We start from the raw sequence: 19886 nt of genomic DNA on the forward strand, positions 1-19886 counted from the left end.
CTCCACTTCCTGTTTCCAGGGAGGCTCTGTTCCCAGGACCAATCTAGGGTTGTAAAAGCAAATTCTCATGGACAACCTAAACGTTGGCTTTCTTGGCACTCAAATCCACAACCACAGCTCTGCAAAGGGCCAAAGTGAGTGTCCTGAGCTCAGCCTGGTGAGCGAGTCCAGCTGGTGAGGGTGCAGCTGTTTCCGGGCTTATCCCCTAAAGCTGCGGTCTTAGCATCTTCAGATATGAACAGGCATTGGCAATCAGATGTTTTGCTACATTGCTACAATTAACAGAATAGAGATTAGGTTCAATAAAAACAACCATCACTCACATGGAGGCTTTTGATAAGGAGGACGGTTCAAGGGAGGCGCCATCAGGCCAAGAGATCTCAGAAATGATCAGCTGCCAACAAGCCTTGCCAGCCTTTGCTACACTTTCTAAAGGGAAATCTTTCTCTGTTGATTATTGATTGATGGTAAACATGAAGCTCAGAACCAGAACAAAGGAAGGAGAGGGGAACAGTAAGAGCTGGAGGATGGGGGGTTTGGGGGCGGGGGAGGTGAGTCCAGGAAAAGCTGGATGAGTGCTGCAGATTTTATTTTGGTTCACACCCAAATGAAACCTGGACATGATCAGATATATAACATATATATATATACACACACACACGTATTTTTTTAACCATATTTTAAAAATCTCCCTTTCAGCCATTTGTTCTTTTAGAATCTATAATCCCAGAGCAATAGCAATCCCAGCTCATTTCCTAAAATATGCATTCCTTTTTTAGACAACTGCTTTCTAACTTGGCCCCGCCCCCACTTCTACTTTCTGTTTCTAATTGTTCCCACGCAGTGGAGCCAGATTAATCTTCTCAATGTAACTTGGCTTGCAAGTATATTTATCCAGGGTTTGTTCATGTTACCCCTTGACACAGAGAGGTCAAAGGAAAGGACCCAGGTGACTCCATGCAGAGAATTCAAGGTGCTCTACAATCTCAGCTCCCATAACAACTCTGTCACTGACTCTGCTGCCCTGAGACTGGGGTCAGCTTTTACACCTTCCCTCTGTGCTTCCAAATCGGTCTTTTCAAGCTCTATCTCCTCCATTACACCCACCTATTTCCCCTTTCCTGGGGAATCTTTTTCCACATTCTTGCCAATCGGTACTCACTTTTGAGCAAAGTTTCCCTAAAGCAAAAGTCAAAATGCCCAAACGGTCTCTCCTACTGTGATAAGCAAACTTGGTTTTTTTAATTTACCCGAGAAGCATACCAGGTCTCCATCAGAGCAGGAATGCCTCTGCTTCTGAGTTCCTTGCCAGAGACTGAGCCTCCTTCTTCTCAGCCACTGTCTTGGACAGAAGGGTAGGTTCTCGGTTGATACTTTGAGAAAAGAATGAAAACAGTGGCCATTTTTTCTCTTACTACACTTGTAATTTGTCAAATCTAATTAAACACACTTGCAAGGAGCCCTGCAGGTTGTTATATAAATTGGCTTGAAATCTCAGCATACCTTAAAAAATATATTCCCATTCTTTAGCTAAATAGAAGCCATATGCTTTACCTGGCTATTAAATGAACAAAATACTTTAAAGCTGTAACTGCTTGGCTTTAAGAAGGCTTCAAGCAATAAAAGTGAACCATAAAATTGTAAAAGAGAAAAAGAAGTGAGGGAGCAAGCAAGGGGAAAGCTAATAGTCCATCTCATTCTTAGTCCCTAAATTCCATACTTTTAACAGTACCAGCAGGGGTGGTGCCCATAGCTCAGTGGGTAGGGCCCTGGCCACATATACCCAAGTTGGCGGGTTTGAACCTGGCTCAGGACAGCTAAAACAACAATGACAACTGCAACCAAAAAAAGTAGCCAGGCTCTGTGGCTGGTGCTTGTAGTCCCAACTACTTGGGAGGCTGAGGCAAGAGAATCACTTAAGCCCAAGAGTTGGAGGTTGGTGTGAGCTGTGACGCTGCAGCACTCCTGTACCCAGGGCGACAGCTTGAGACTCTGTCTCAAAAAAAAAAAAAAGTACCATCAGAATTTATCTTTTAAGACATTCTGCTAAATGTGGCACTCCTGCAAAAGCATAAATAAAATACAAATGTCAACCCAAGCTTAATGAGGGGAGGCTAGTGTGTGTTAAGGCTGGCTGTTACAAATGGTTCTCATTTTATTGACCAGTTGGATAATCTCTATCAGGCAAGTATCTATCTGTCTGTCTCTCTTTCATGCACACGCACACCCACGCACATCCTAATGTGTTTTAGCCAGTGTGACCTGAGCCAGACTATATGCATTCATGGATTCATTAAATGTAAAAAACAAATTAGTCACTGAGTGCTGTTGGTTTTTACTCTTGCAAGCCTCCCCTGTGCACTTGGCCCTGCATTCTGACTTACTGGGCTCTCGTGTCACCTCACAATCCGGTGACTACAAGGAGTGTGAGCTATTCCAGCCTCTCCAACTCCAGATAGATGGATGAATGAAAGAGGGAGTAAATAGAATTTGCATTTATTAAAGTAAATAACTGGATTGGTTCCTGATTCTATATTCACTTTCTTCGCTCATTTGACCAAAAAAAGCATAATGTGATTTTAAAATAAAATAAGTCTCATACTGTCTCAGGGATTCTTAGGGGTTACAGAAAAGATATACGACGTGGTTCTTGACATCAGGGTTATATCAGCCTAGTTAGAAAGGAAAGATGAAACAACTTTAAATTATGAGACAATAATTCAGTGCTCAATGATCTGATAAGTGAAAGAGAATATAAGGTAAGTGGGGTTATAAGCAGGGGGAACGAAAGCCATGGGGGACATTTCAAAAGGGTAAAGTAGCTACCCAATTTAATCACTCCTGCCTGCCCCCACCGCGAATTGCACAGATGGATTTTTTTTTTTTTTTTTATTTACAAGGTTCGGAAGAATATTCAGTGACATCTCTTCCCACCCTATTCCTATATTAACGGCTTTTTGTTTTTTTTGAGACAGAGCCTCAAGCTGTCACTCTGGGTAGAGTGCCATGGCATCTTAGCTCACAGAAACCTCCAACTCCTGGGCTTAAGTGATTCTCTTGCCTCAGCCTCCCAAGTAGCTGGGACTATAGGCACCCGCCACAACGCCCAGCTATTTTTTTTGGTTACAGCTGTCATTGTTGTTTGGCAGGCCCCGGGCTGGATTTGAACCCGCCAGCTCAGGTGTATGTGGCTGGCGCCTTAGCCACTTGAGCCACAGGTGCCGAGCCACAGATGGATATTTGGTTGCAAGAGATAGAATTCTCGGGCAGTGCCTGTGGCTCAGTGGGTAGGGCACCAGCCCCATATACCAAGGGTGGTGGGTTCAAACCCAGCACCAGCCAAACCGCAACAAAAAAACAGCTGGGCGTTGTGGCGGGCGCCTGTAGTCCCAGCTACTCGGGAGGCTGAGGCAAGACAATCACCTAAGCCCAGGAGTTGGAGGTTGCTGTGAGCTGGGTGACACCATGGCACTCTACAGAGGGCAATAAAGTGAGACTCTGTATCTACAAAAAAAAAAAGGGGGAGAGATAGATAGAATTCTCTTGAGCTCCCAGAAGTGAACAGGAATTTATTCTAGGGGCCTAGGGACATCTTATAGGACCAGAGCAGGGAGTCCAGCTGGCCTCATGCAGACAACAGGAAAGACCTGGAACCAGTCCACTCGCTGTCTCTGTCACCATCCTTCCATGGGTCGGGGGGACGGATTACTGCTGCTATGCAACTGACTCATTCCGGGCTCTCAGCACAGAAGGTCAGAATGACTTCCCCTGACAGCATCGGCTCCTTGGTCTTCATGACCTCAGCTAACTAACTGCCTGTGGCTGCCTGTTCCCAAGTGCACAGCTGGAATTCAGCACGGACTGACCCGCTACTCCCCTGGAGGCAGGGACAGCAGGACTGTCTGATGCAGGGCTAGGAGTGGGTGGGTTGTCCAAGCAGGGTCTGGGAGCAGGGAGGAAATGATTGGCATCCCCAGTACAGAGGACAGTGAGTACACACTCAGAACTTGTCTCTTATGACACAAAAGGAGAACACATTGGCTTAGAGAAAGGCTGACCTCTCCAGAAAAAAACTGACCTGGCATTCAGGAAGTAGAAATGTTTGTGATGGATCACATTGCAAGTGGCATGTTCATTTCAGCAGTAATTAAGTCATCAGACTTGATTAATGGACCTATGTTGAAGAGTTATGAGCTGCGGAGCTCATCTGACATCCAGAAATAGTGCACTGATTTGCCTAGGATGTTCTATAGCTACAGGACAAGCCCCTCCTGATAAAGCTATAATTGCAAATAGAAGAGGCGGGGCCAGCCAGTCAGGGAGCAAACTGAACCTTTTTGTAGCTGAAAATAGCAATGGAGATTTACCTACTAATCCTAGCTCTTCCTTAAACTAGGTGTGTGATTATAGGCAAGTTGCTTAACCTCACTGGGCTTTGATTTTCTCCTCCATAGAAATGAGGCCTTACCAAAGCAAAAGCCTTAGACTTGGATTCTGCTCCTTCTCCCCTAAGCTGGCTTCAACTTGCACTTTATAGATTTCATCCTTTCTGATGTCTTCTCCTAACAACTGCTGAAACAGTTGAGAAGGTGGGGTGGAGGGAGGAACAGAGCTGATACTTTGATGTGCATTCATGAAACATCCATTCATCACTGTACTCCTATGACATAAGTATTCCTGTATTCCTGTGACATAAGTTGTCTCAGTTCATAGATGAGAAATGCTTTCTGAGAGGATATATGATTTGCCAAGGGTGTTATGGCTAGGAATTGATAGAGTTAGAGGCTTGAAGGTTTGAACCTGAGCTCAAATGCCAGTCTTCATTTACAACAATACAGCCACTTACTCCACACCAAATAAACATCAGGCCTTACAAAGTTGCTGTGGCCTCATTTGGAGGGAGGGAAATGATCCTCGCAATATCCACCCTGGCTTGAAGCTCACACTGCTGTGCTAATCACGTGTTGTCACCGTGAAGATTCAGAGCCACCATTCAGTACATAGTCTCCACTAGTACAATTAGGGTAAAGGCTGCAGATGGCAGGGAGCTGAGGTCTACTGTCATTGAACTCAGCCATTTAGTTTGGGATTCAGAAAGATAAAACTCCCCAAGAGCCTCATTCCCACTGGCCTCTCTGCTGAAATGGATCCCAACTTCTACATCTGAAGGACTCAAAACCTTGAGGACACCTGTCGCCCACAATGGCCTGTGTTCCTTGGTACCCCAGTTACTGCGGTTGCATAACATATTACCCCAAAACTTAGTGGCATAAAACAAAGACAAATTATGCTTGTGGATTCTATGGAGGTGGCTTGGTCTCCAGCCTCAACTGGAAGGCTAGAAAGTATGGGGCTGGAATCACATGAAGGGCCACTTACTCACTGGCACTGTAGTTGGGAGAGAATAAGTTCTCCTCTGTCCCTTGGGATCTTGGGCTGGTTCTAAGGACTAAAGAGACATAAGACAGGTTAACAGGAGAAAAGGACACGTTTTACTAATTTTTATGTGTACATCAGTTCTTCACAAGGTGCTGGAGGAGCAGACAAGATGACAAATACTGCTGTGGCCATTTTTTGAAAACTATAGTCTGCTGTACTTAAGATCAGATGCTTCTGAGACTGGCCTAGGGCTCTGGAAGGACAATCCTGGGCCATATTGTTTCTGGCTAATGTCTAAAAACTTCACCTGACACCAGATTGACCTTGGAAATGGAGGGAATGCAACCATTTTTGACTCTGCATCTGGCTAGGATCTTAGCCCTTCACACATGCACATGTGTGTGCACACTCATATCCACCAACACACACACACACACAGCAGCCCAAGTCATCTCAAATCCTGCTGATTCTTATTCTCCGACATCTCTCATCCCTCCTGCCTTTTTGTTGCCATACCTGCCACCCCAATTCACCAGTCTTCAAGTCACTTGAGATTTGCTACCAATGATGAGATTCCTAACTATCCCTAATGTCCATTTTCTCCTCCCGTAGTAATAAATCTCTCCTTTTTAGCTCCATCTTTGGTACTTCTTTTGATTATGGTATTTGTACCGCTGGTTTTATCTTTCTGAATGTGTCAAGTATTATATGCAAAGCCCCAGGAAAAACAAACTGCCCCTTCCCAGAGCATCAGTTTTACAATTTGGAAAGGTTTTATGCTTTTGTTCTTGATAGCAATTTAAATATTTTTATAAAGTGATACAAGCACCAATATATTATAAAATCAAATGCACCATTTATATTTGTGTTTCAGATAAAATATGAGGTCTTTTTTTTTTAGAGACAGAGTCTCATTTCGTTGCCCTCAGTAGAGTGCTGTGGCATCCCAGCTCACAGCAACTGCCAGCTCTTGGGCTTAGGCGATTCTCTTGCCTCAGCCTCCCAAGTAACTGGAATTATAGATGCCCACTAAAACGCCCAGCTATTTTTTTGTTACAGTTTGGCCTAGGCCCTTAGTATATGGGGCTGGTGCCCTACTCCCTGAGCCATAGGCGCTGCCCAAGGTCATTTTGTTGTTGGTGGAAGGACATTTGAGCTATACCCCAGGGTGACAGGTCACTACACCTCTAATAATAGTGATACTTGGGTATACGATTTGAAAAGCATGCATTTATTGCTCAGAAACACATTCAACTAAGTGGTGATTAACAGAGTCAAAAGTTACTTACACAGCAAGAAGTAAGGAGGGAGGCAGCTATCTGTCCTTGATTTGGAGCTCCATTGAGACTCCCCCAGCCCTTCCTTCAGGCCTGTTCTCAAGTCATTCATTCCCTTACCATTTCCTTCCTGCTGTCACACAATGGCTATTACAGCTCCAGACATCAGTCTTTGTGGTCAGTGTGGTTACAAGAAAACAAAAGAGTGTTGCTAGTTTCATATTCCATTTTTATTAAACAAAGTATAAGCCTTCTCCAAGCCCCCAGGAGACCTCTACTTACTTCTCACAGGCCTGAGCCATCATATGGTCAGCCCTAGGTGAAAGGAGGCTAACACTACCAATAAATCAATCATCTACAGTTGGGCAGGTTGCTCTCCTGGATCAAAAAAATAAAAACATTCAGTCTGGGCATGGTGGCTCACGCCTATTATCCCAGCACTTTGGGAAGCTGACAGTGGTAGGGTCACTTGAGGCCAGGAGTTTGAGACCAGCCTGGGCAGTAGAGTGACACCCTGTCTCCACATTTGAAAAAAAGAGCAGGTTCTGTTAGTAAGAGGAAGGGGCTAGATCCAGGGAGGCACTAACAGGAGTGTCACAGTCTTTTTCTCTTCAGCTAGGTCAGTTTTCTGGTTGATCATAGGGCTGGCACAGTGTGGGGGCAAAACAAGCCATTGTTGCTTGTAGGGGAACAGAGACTTGCAGCTCACGCAGCCTCCCCCGAGCCACCCTCCCACACACAGTCTCCATGGCAGGACCTCCAGCCTGCTGAGACTCCGCATAGTCAGGAGCCATCTAGGCACAGAACCCAGCTCTGGGGTGGCAAAAAGAACTCTCTGTCCAGGTAGGTCTTTGCAAGGGTCTTTCCCAAGGACACCAGCTCCAAAGTCTTCAGAAAATGTGAAGATCTTGACCCACAATTCAGTTAGTTAGTCCTCGCTGAGTCCCTACTCATGGAGCATCAAGGATTTATGTATGAAAAACAGAACTACAACTTCAGAGAGTTTTTAACCACATTCCAAAAAGTTGCCTAGACAGTTGTATCCAGAACACATAAAGATCTATGGAAAATGACAAAAACACTGCCATTAGAATTATTTAATAGGCTTTATTTTTCCTTCAGGCACTTTATTAGAAGACCACCAGTCCATGGAAGAAATGAAACGACACACCTAGTTCAGCCTTGCAGAGCTAGCAGCTTTGCCTGCCACTGACTTCCCAGCCCCAAGAGAAAGGGAGGGCTCCCGGGCTCCAAGGAAAGAAAAGAGGGAATTGAACTTAAGAAGGAACACACAAGAGGCCTCCTCCAACCCAGAAATCATAAAGGAGCAGCAGAGAGGACCAAGAAGCACAAGGCCCGTGGTGTACAGGGTATGTTTCTGTAGCTGTCTGCCGGGATTACATTTCTGAATCATTCCTTAACCCTTGGCAAAGAGGCTTGGCTGCTTCAGACTTCTTTGGTGGCTTCCTGGAGAACAGGAAGTCTTACATCTGTAAAGAACAATGGATTTTAACTTTTTAGTATTATAATCACTTTCACTTAAAAACATTTAAAGTCTTACCAGAATGTTCATTCACACTAAAGTTTTTACCTGTTCCTTAGGTCACCTAATCAAGCAGGTTTTCAGACAGGACAAGAGTTTCTTTAAATCCTTAAAAATCTTAATACTTGAGATCCTTTCACATAATCCTTGTAGGTGATTAGTCCTTGTATTTTCTCATACTTTTTTGTTGGTGGTGACTAATTGATTTGCATTGAAGGCTGATTCCATGATAACCATGCAAGGCTCTGTGAACGAAACAAAGTTTATGAGATCATGAGCGCTCCACTTAACTGCATAGAATACAATCTCATGCTAAGCATTGGGCTACATTTCTTAGACCTATTTTCAGATTGATTAAATAGATGATGTTAAGCAATCAGCGCATACAGTGCACCTCTGAAATGATGATGCAGCTTCTATATAGATGTGGGCAACTGCATTTGTCTCCCAGGGCTGCCGTAAGGAAGTGCTAGCCATAAGACACAAACTGTAGCAACTTAAAACAACAGACATTTAGTCTCTTATAGTTCTGGAGGCTAGAAGTCCAAAACTAAGGTGTCAACAGGACCGTGCTTCTGTGGAAGGCTCTAGGGGAGGGTCATTGGCTCTTCTCACCTCCTGGTGCTGCCAGCAATCCCTGGTGTCCCTCGGCTTATAGGTTTTTTGCTCCAATGTTCACTTTCACATGGCATTCTCCTTATGTGTCTGTGTCCAAATGTCCCTCTTCTAGGAACACTTTTACACTGTTGGTAGGACTTCACTCTAATATGGCCTCTTTGGAAAGAAGAATGGAGAATCCTCAAAGAACTCAAATTAGACCTTCCATTTGATCCTGCAATCCCATTATGAACCATCTACCCAGAAGAAAAAAAATCATTTTATATAAGGACATTTGCACTGGATCATTTATCACAGTTCAATTTACAATCACCAAGATATGGAAACAACCCAAGTGCCCAGCAACCCAGAAATGGATTAACAAACTGGTATGTGTGGCTCGGGGCCTTTAGCTCAAGCGACTAAAGTGCCAGCCACATACACCAGAGATGGCGGGTTCGAATCCAGCCCAGGCCTGCCAAACAACAATGACAACTACAATTTTGGTTGTAGCTGGGCATTGTGGTGGGAGCCTGTAGTCCCAGCTACGTGGGAGGCTGAGGCAAGAGAATTGCTTAAGCCCAAGAGTTGAAGGTTGCTGTGAGCTGTGATGTCACAGCACTCTACCCAGGGCAACAGCTTGAGGCTCTGTCTCAAAAAACCAAAAACAAAAAAAAAAACTGGTATGTGCATACCATGGAATACTATTCAGCCATTAAAAAGATGGAGACTTTACATCTTTTGTATTAACCTAGATGGAGTTGAAGCACATTCTTAGTAAAGTATGACAAGAATGGAAAAGTAAGTATCCAGTATACTCAATAGTAATATGAAGCCAAGAGGTGATCTAACACACCCACATAAGAGAAAAACTCGATTCTAGTTGGCAGAGAAGGAACAAGGGAAGGAGGAGAGGGGAAGAGGAAGTGGGATCGGTGTTCTCCCACTTAATGGGCACGATGTGAGAGTAGCTGGCACACCTCCTCGGTGCAGGGCACAACTATGAGACTCCTCTTAACAAATGCAAGCAGTGTAACCTAGTTGTTTGGACCTCACATTAACCTGAAATTAAAAAATCAAAGTTCCTTTCTCCTTAAAAGGACACCAATCCTTAGATTAATACCCACCCTAATCCAGTACAGTCTCATCGTAACTTGATTACATCTGGAAAGAGCCTATTTCCAAATAAGATCACATTTACAGGGACTGAGGGTTAGGATTTGAACATATTTGGGAGGGGGACACAATTAAATCCAGTATACTGTCCATGTTATGTATAAAAGAAACAAAAATTTGTTAGAATTTTAAAACACAGTGGCAACTTCTTTGCTGCCCGCTCCCCTTGAATCTGAGTGGCTTGCTATTGCTTTGACCAATACAGTACGGCAGAAGTGACATTTTATGTCTTTGAAGGCTAGATCATAAAAGGCCACACTTTTGCCTTGTTCTCTGGAACACTCACTCTTAGAGCCTTGAGCCACCATATAAGAAGTCCAACTACCTCAACACCACGGTACTGTGAGGAAGTCCAAGCCACATGGAGATGCTACAATCAGGCACTCCAGTCAACAATCCCAACCATGTTCAGAATTTCAATGAACTCAACCCAAGTGCCAGCCGTGAGAATGAAGAAAGAAGCCTCCAGAAGTTTCCAGGCCCCAGACATTTCAGTCATCCCCAGTCATTTGAGATTTTCCAGGTGCAGTCCCAGACTTCATGGGGCAGAAGTACGCCATGCCATGGTCCATACTTCCCTCCCACAGAATTCATGTGATGTAACAAATTGGTTGCTATTTTATACTTCTAAAACTTAGATTGGATTTGTGTGGCAATGGATATTGGATCAAAGGTTTCCCAAACAACATGAATAGTACAGTCACTTAAAAAAAAAAAAATGAATGAATTAAGTGCATGCATAGGAAAAGTCTATGAAGTTTGACTCCAAACTATTAGTAATTATTTGGGGGTGGGTAGAGTTAACTCTCTTCTTTACTCCTTATTATATTTTCTGAATTCTCTACAATAAGCTCAAATTACTTAAGTAACCAGGGGGGAAAAAAGTAATTTTCAGTTGGAAAAAAAAAAAATGTACTTCTGGTTGTGCATGCTGGTTGTGCAAGTAGTAAAGAACTTCTAAGGATGGCTGAGGGCTCTCTGTGCTGTAACCATTCAACATACAGCTGATTCTGCATCAAATGCTCATTTTAGCTGAATAAGTCCCCTACCCTCATAGGATTGAGTCTTGTCTCTTTAGAGCTGGGTCATATGGAAGTGACAGTAACTGAAAAGGAGGTTAAGGCACTTTCTTGGGCACTGTTTTCCTTTTCCTCAGCATTCAGGCAACCACCCCTTTTTTTGCAAATGGAAAGAGCACTGGTTGTGCACCAGCTTGAGGACAGGAGCAGGTGGAAGAGGCAAAGAGAGAAGTGGGAGTGTCCCCTGGAGGCCTGGGAGATGGAGTCAGGGTACTGTGGCATCCTTCCTTGCCAAAGAGTGGGATTTCTATGCAATCGCTTGATAAAAGGGTGCCCTCCTACACCCCAGAATTGGGCCTGCGTACTGCCGATGTTATTTCCAACACTACTCACAAAGTTCCTAACTAAAGTGTGTCACTGGAGCACAGTTTTTCTTGCAGAGACACGGCATTCAAAGGTTAACAACACATCCTGCCAAGAGCACAAACACAATCTTGGCGTGACACAGGAGACGGCCTTGGCCCTCTTGAATGGCCACACTTTAGAAACCCAGGGAAAGCAGGGACAAGCAAAAGGCCACAACTGAAAGGAACAGACCTTGTGATTCACACACAAAAAAATAAAAATGTGTTCAAATGGAGCCAAGGGTGAGTTACATGATAATGTGTGGTTTCTAAGGAAACTTTAAAAGCAAATAGTGCATTAGGGGGGAAGGCACTCACTGAACAGAGAAGTTCCCAGACGCAGGAACCAACACTGTCCCTTCCAGCAGCTGCTTGCCACTTCTTCACAACATTCCAAGCCAGGGACTGCATCCACTTAGTCCTCATCAGCGGGAGCAGAAGCAGCAGCAATCCAGATGCCCTACCCTAGCTGGCATTTAATCACTAAATGCTGTAAGGCCATCATCTCATTTACTCCATGTGACATCTTACAAGACAGTCTTAGTATCTTACATTTACTGGTGATAAAACTGAGACTCAGAGGTTCAACAACTTGTCCATGCTATATCATACAAACCAACTGAGTCAGAATTTGAACTCAGGCAGGTAGCTCTGAGTCCAAAGTCTATGCTCTTAATCTTGACTTTTTTTTTTTTCTGCAGTTTTTTTTTGGCTGGGGCTATGTTTGAACCCACCACCTCCAGCCATATGGGGCAGGTGCCCTACTCCTTTGAGCCATAGGTGCTGCCCTAAAGCAATTGTAATTTTTTTTTTGCTGTTTTTGGCCGGGCTGTGTTTGAACCCGCCATCTACGGCATATGGGGCCAGCGCCCTACTCCTTTGAGCCACAGGCACCGCCCCAACCTTGACGTTTTTAATATTATCCTGGTGAAAGGAAATTTGATGATGGAACAAACCATTTAAGCCCACATAGATGTTCTGTGTTCTGATTGTATCCACTGGACCCTTTGACTTCGGTGAATAAGACTGTGTCCAGGGTCTGACTCAAACCAGATTTCTGACTCACAAGGCTGAGGGCAGGCCGTGAACATAATAGATGTTGGTGGGGAAGGCTGTGGGTGTGAACTCCTTCAAGACACAGATGGCCAGGCTTTTCCCCAGCAATAGGCTCCGTTCTGCATCTTTGAGCATGGCTGGAAGATGGTCAGTGAATTCTTTCCTCTAAATGAAAACACATTCACTAGTTAATTTTTATAATAAAATTATGGCTCACTAGATGAGCAAAATCTCGAATAGATGGAACTGTATAAAGCTAAAAGTACAAATCTACCCTTCACTTTACCCATCCTGACTTTCCCATTCCACTGCTGACAAACTCAAGTCCCTACTGCTAACAGTTTGGAATATGTTAAAAGGCACCTTCTAGGCCTCTTTTAAAAAAATATATTAAGTTTTATATATGCAGGATGATACACTTTTAAAGACGTATCAATAAGTTACAGAATAATATCACAAACATATAATCATAAACATAAAAATGCCTACTTTACCTTTTAAAGTTGTTTTCTAGTATTTGATTTTTGTATTTTAATCCTTAAATGGGTTGAAGTGATAAAGAATGTTAAAATAAACATAATTTATAACTATTTTTGGTCTAGAAATGCCACTTTTAGCAAGTTAACCTATACAAATACTCATGCTAATATGCAAGGGGGTGTGTTAATCTGCGTTGATATTTGCAAATTGCCCTCCTAAAATAAGCTGTCAATTTTTGTTCCCACAGTGTGTGATTTTGTGTATCTTTATACCATTACCAACACTGATTGTTGGTGATCTTTAAATTTTGACAAATCTGACAGGTTAAAAATTCATTATTTTAGTAGCTATTTCTTTAATCTTTACTGAAAATGAACATCTATAAAAAGATAAATATTATCTTTATCATATATACTCATCTTCCGTATTTTTTCTGTAGTTTCCATATATGCATACATGACATGTATATATCACATACACATACATGACACATATGTCAGACATACACCATGCGCATACAGATCACATATACATGCACGACATGTTGACATATCCTTTGCCCAATTTTCTTTTGAGCTGTCATTTTCTTATTAAAATGTAGGTGCTGGGTGGTGCCTCTGGCTCAAAGGGGTAGGGTGCTGACCCCATATGCCGGAGGTGGTGGGTTCAAACCCAGCCCCAGCCAAAAAAACTGCAAAAAAATAAATAAATAAATAAAATGTAGGTGCCATTTATAAATAAAAAATACTGAGGTGAGAGGATCACTTGAGTGTAAGAGCTCAAGACCAACCTGGGAAACACAGCAAGACCCTGTTTCTACAAAATAATAAAAATATTAGCCAGGCATGGTATTGTGCACCTTTAGTTTCAGCGACTTGGGAGGCTGAGGCAGGAGGATTACTGGGCCCAGGAGTTTGAGGTTGCAATGAGCTGTTATCATACTATTGCCCTCTAGCCTGGGCAACAAAGTGAGACCCTATCTCTAAATAAATGTTTTATCAATAACATGTTTCAAATACTTTTTCTAAGTTTCTCATTTCTTTTTTAATTTGTTTACAGTGGTCTTGCCATACATAAAATTTCAGTTTTTAGGCTGGGCATGGTGGCTCATGCCTATAAATCTAACACTCTGGAAGGCCAAGGTAGGAGGCTCCTTTGAGCTCAGGAGTTCGAGACTAGCCTGAGCAAGAGTGACAGCCTGTCTCTACTAAAAACAGAAAAAGTTAGCCAGGCATTGTGGTGGACACCTTAAGTCCCAGCTACTCAGAAGGCTAAGGCAGAAGATCGCTTGAACCCAAGAGTCTGAGGTTGCTGTGAGCTAGGTTCATGCCATGGCACTCTAGCCTGGGCAACAGAGTAAGACTTTGACTAAAAAAAAAAAACTTCTTTAAATTTTTAGACATCCAAGGCAATCAGACTTTTCCTTTGTTATTTCTTTTATTATGCTCTTTCCTCAAGATTATAAGAGCATTCCAGCAATTTTTCTTCTTAAACATTTATGGTTTTATGTTTTATAAAGAGATCTGATTCATAAGGATTTGCTATTTTGTTGTAAGAATTCTTTGTTTTTCTTGATTAATATAAGAGTACACACAATTACATTGTTTGCATTTGTTAAGTAAAGTCCAAGTTATAGTTAGATCCTTTACCCAGGAGGTGTGACATATACCCCTATATTGTACCAGTTAGGTGGAAAATTACTGAACCCCTGCCCCTCTTCTGAATTTAACTGTGTTTTTCTCTCAAGTGGGCCTACAGTTGTTAATCTACCAGTTTCATTCATGACTACATCAGTAGCTTGCTTTTCCATTCTTGTGATAACTTAGGAGGATGCCCTCTGTTGTAAGAATTCTAATTTGTTTTATATTTAAACAGGAAGCTAATTTGCCCCAATTTATTTATTAATAATTATATCTTTTCTGCAGTGATTTGGGGATCTTCTTGTGCATCTGTTATTACTGATATAATTTCACATCTTTTTTTGGACTTGATATTCTATTCCATTGATCTTTTTAATACTGACCCAGTACTATATTATTTTAATTAGTTTAACTCTATGACTTAGTATCTATAAGGCAAAAGGTACATTCCCTTTGTTATTCTTTTTTTTTCTAGAATAGTATATTTAAATTAGTAGATAAAATTCAGCATCGTTTTGGTAACTTCCTATAAAAACTTCTAGAATTTTTTGTTGTCTTAAGTTTAGAATTAGGAAAATGTTTTGTCCTAAACATTGAATCTACTTTTTAAAAAATTATGTCCATCCATGGGCGGCACCTGTGGCTCAGTGAGTAGGGAGTGTGGTGGGTTTTTTTTCTTTTTTCTTTTTTTGTAGAGACAGAGTCTCACTGTACCACCCTCGGGTAGAGTGCTGTGGCGTCACACAGCTCACAGCAACCTCTAACTCTTGGGCTTACGCGATTCTCTTGCCTCAGCCTCCCAAGTAGCTGGGATTACAGGCGCCCGCCACAACGCCCGGCTATTTTTTTGTTGCAGTTTGGCAGGGGCTGGGTTTGAACCCGCTACCCTTGGCATATGGGGCGGGCACCCTACTCACTGAGCCACAGGCGCCGCCCGGGAGTGTGGTGGATTTGAGCCCAGCCCCAGCCAAACTGCAACAAAAAAATAGCCAGGCATTATGATGGGCACCTGTAGTCCCAGCTACTTGGGAGGCTGAGGCAAGAATCACTTAAGCCCAAGAGCTGGAGGTTGCTGTGAGCTGTGATGCCAAGGCACTCTACCGAGGGTGATAAAATAAGACTCTGTCTCTAAAAAAAAACAAAAAAAATTATGTCCATTCATATAGTCATCCTCTTTAATGTTCTTATGAAATTTTATAACTTACTTCATGTGTTTAATGTTAATTAATTTTATTCCTAAGTGTTTGGGTTTTGCTACTACTGTGAATGATGGCTTTTTTTCTCTTAATGTTCTATAGCTGTTTATTGTTTGAATATAATAAAGCTGTGTTGGATTTCTTTCATCATAGCTTTTTTTCTCACCCAACTACTATCTTCCAGAACACAGATGGAGAATGCTACAGAGAGTTTCAGAAAGTGATTATTAGATATGGTGATGGCATGATTGTTTATGAAAATATGAATTCATACTGGTAAAATCTGCTTTATTTCACAGACTGATATATTATACTATAAGTTTCTCTCAGCTAGGCATAGCTAGTATTCTCATTATAGAACAGACATCCATTTTCATAGTGTAAACACAGCATTAAAATTTAGATGGAGTCCATATGTCTGCTCTAAGATTGAACTTCTTTCAATATGCCTTTGTGCACTGAAACTTTGCATCTTCAAAAAAGTACAGTCCTAATGCATTCATGCTTTTAAGTAATATAAAAAATGAGAAGATCTCTATATGACTTACCATTCACTAAATTAAAATAATAAATCAATTTATTGTGGCTATTTTATGACATGTAAAACTTCTAGATTAAAGATGGTATATTCATCTACCCACATTAGCCTTATTTTAAAAACCTACAAAGATATCAGAATAATGTGTATAATATACTACCATTTGTATAAAAAGGAGGGACATATTCATATGTGTGCTTATATACTCATAGAATATCTCTATAATAATATATAAAACCTGGCATCATTTGGTATCCTCTTGTGATGGAGAGTGGAGGCTTCAGATAATTAGGTGACTAACTTTCCACTTTGTACTATGAATTTTCTATCTTATGCAGGTATCAAATTAATGAGCTTCTATGCCAGAAACATATTGAAAAACAGTAATATTCCATGTTTGCCATGTGAGAATTTTTAAAAAATTGCAAATGGGATATAAGTTGGTACAATTACATTTGATGGATCAGAATTTTTTTTTTTTTTTTTTTTGAGACAGAATTTCACTTTGACACCCCTGGTAGAGTGCCATTGGTGTCATAGTTCACAGCAACCTCAAACTCTTGGGCTCAGGTGATTCTCTTGCCTTAGCCTCTGAGTAGCTGGGACTTAATAGGCGCCCACCACAACACCCAGCTATTTTTAGAGATGGGGTCTTGCTCTTGCTCAGGCTGGTCTCCACCTTCTGAGCACAAGGAATCCTCCCATGTCGGCCTCCCAGAGTACTAGGATTAAAGGCACGAGCCACTGTGACCAGCCAGGTCAGAATTCTTAACAAAAAACTTCCTTGATCTACATTTCTGATTCTTTCTGCAGGATGGACTCCTAGAAGCAGAATCACCATATGTGGTAGGCAGAATAATGGTCCCCTAAATTGTCTTTTACGTCCTACTCCTTGGAACCAGTGAACATGTTGCGTTACACAGCAAAGGGGAATCAGAGTACATGAAATTGAGGTGCTAATCAAGTGCCTTTGAGATGGGGAGATTATCCTGGATTATCCAGGTAGATTCCATGTAATCACCAAGGACCTTATGGATTAAAGAAGGAAGCAGGAGAGTCAGCGTCAGCGTAATCTGGGTGAGAACTCAGCTCTGGACAGAAGGCAGCCATGCGCCAAGCAATGTGGGCAGCCTCAGAAATTGGAAGAGGCAAGGATTTGCTCTAGACCTTCCAGCATGAGTGCAGACTTACCAATAACATCTTGATTCCAGCCTAATGAGATTCTTTTTGGACATCTGGACTCCAAAACTGTAAGATAATAAATCTGCACTGTTTTTAGTGAACAAGTCTGCAGGAATATGTTACAGCAGCAATTGAAACTAATATACTGCATCAAAGAAATACTCATGCAAGTAAAAATATGCAAAGAATCTAAATCTTCAATAATAAGGGAACATAAACTAAATGCATTTTACATGAAGAAATCTTATTCAATTAGCAATCACTTGATTTTAAAATTCGTGAAATGTTTATGAGAAAATATTAAGTTATAAAAAGAAGCTTGTACCTGATTCCAATTATAAAAATTATATACTCATGTAATATATATGTGGTATTAGAGCTCGGCTACAAAAAAATGAAGAACCACTGAAGGTATTACAAACAGAGGAGTGTAAAGAATCAGATCCAAACAAAATCAGAGGAAAACTGTAGGAGAAGGTTCTCAAAGGGCCTCTTCAGAGGTCAAACTAGACTGCTAGGGTTATGGCTCCCTTTATCTGGATCAAAAGGGTGGAGTATCGGGTGGAGTCACTAGCCTGAGGGCATATGGTCATGAGTCCCTTAATGATGGGAACACATTCTGAGAAATGCATCATTAGGTGATTTTCTCTTTGTGCAAACATCAGTGTGTACTTCCCAAACCTAGCCAGTATAGTCCATTACACACCCTGGCTGTATGGTATGGCTCGGAGGCTGTACACCTGGGCAGCATGTGAATACTGTAGGCAGTGGTAACACAGTGGAAAGTATTATGTTGATATGTATCTAAACATATCAAAACCTAGAAAAGGCACTGTAAAAATGAGATGGAAAAGACAAAAAAATGCTACATCTGTATAGGGCACTTACCATGAATGGAGTTTTCAGGACTGGAAGTTACTCTGGGTGAGTCAGTGAGTGAGTGGTGAAGGCCTAGGGAACTTGTAGGCCTAGGATTTAACTGTGCACTACTGTAGATTTTATAAACTCTGTATACTTATGCTACATGAAATTTCTGGAAAGATATTTTTCTTCAATAATGAATTAACCTATTAGAATTTTTGACTCTTCTGTAAAACTTAGCTTAAAACACAAACACATTGCACAACTGTCCAAAAGTTTGGTTTTTTTTAATCTCATTCTGTTATCTAGATTATAGTGGTGTGACCATAGCTCACTGTAACCTCTAATTCCTCAGCAATCCTCCTGGGTCAGCCTCTTGAGTAGCTGGAACTATAGGTATACACCACTGCTTTCAGCCTTTTTTTTTTTTTTTGAGATGGAGTCTCACTCAGTCATCCTCAGTAGAGTGCCCTAGCACCTTAGCTGATAGCAATCTCAAACTCTTGGGCTCAAGCAATTCTCTTGCCTCAGCCTCCCCAGTAGCTGGGACTACAGGCGCCTGCCAGGAACTAATAATGACCAAGGGTGTTCACTGCAACACCATTTGTAAGACCCAATTATTAGCAACCTAAGGGCCCGTTAATAAGAGCATGATAAAGTATTATGTCATTATTGTGGATGCTGATGATTTTAGGCTTTCACCAGAGAAAGCTACTGACAGTAACCTCTCTTTCTGCTTTTGGCAAGGGCTTGCCAACCACTTTAAAATAGAAGGGAGAGAAACTATAGCACAGAAACCCCAGTTAATAAATTGTCCTGTGTGTAAATGCATAGCAATATAACACAACACTGAGACCATGGGACTTTTGGATCACCTGATCTTAATTTAATTCTTAAACTCCATAGATATGCCAAGGACTGTGCTAAACACTGGAAAATAAAGTGAAAAGCAGCCAACTGACTAGAGAAGGAGGAAGAGAAGCAGGCAAGAGAATTACACCAAGAATAACCAATGCCAAAGGCAGAGGAAAGCATCGGGTACCCCAGGAACACAGAGATGGTGGGAAGATGGGACAGGGACGGCTGCCATTAGAAGGTAATTCCTGAGCCCGGTCCCAAAGGAGGAGTAGGATTCAGCCAGACAAAGCAGCCTTAGAAGGCCAAGCCAGCGGAGGAAACAGCTCACAAAGGGCTAGCTGGCACCATGTCCAGTGTGGGTATGGGTGTATGGGTGGGGTGGCACATGAGAAAGCCAGAAAATTCTTACAAAAGACTTTTACATAAGTATCTTTTTGAAGTTCCCTGAACCTCAGTTTCTCCACCTTTATATTAGAATCATAAAAATCTTTCTTTCAGGGGAGAATTAAAGCATCTGCCCAGGGTCTAAGGGCCAGAAAAAGGAAGACTCAGCTTCTGGAAATCCCTGCCCTATACTCTCTCCACCAGGCCACGGCTGTACCCAAGAAAGTCCCCTCTGCCTCAGGCAGACTGAGGCCAGTTCCTTTTTTTTTTTTTTTAGCCATAATGTATTAAAAATT

At 42.0% G+C, this 19886-nt stretch overlaps 1 long non-coding RNA gene across 1 annotated transcript; it reads right to left on the reverse strand.

The window, feature by feature from the left end:
- Positions 1–7773: 7773 nt before the first annotated feature.
- Positions 7774–12103, reverse strand: LOC128589614 (uncharacterized). The gene is made up of 3 exons (XR_008381111.1): positions 8815–12103; positions 8248–8444; positions 7774–8146 (listed from the first exon to the last, which is right to left on the reverse strand). It is a non-coding gene; the product is annotated as an uncharacterized LOC128589614 (long non-coding RNA).
- Between the last annotated feature and the right edge of the window lie 7783 nt (positions 12104–19886).

This window comes from Nycticebus coucang, chromosome 1, assembly GCF_027406575.1.
Source record: "Nycticebus coucang isolate mNycCou1 chromosome 1, mNycCou1.pri, whole genome shotgun sequence".
NCBI lineage: Eukaryota > Metazoa > Chordata > Mammalia > Primates > Lorisidae > Nycticebus > Nycticebus coucang.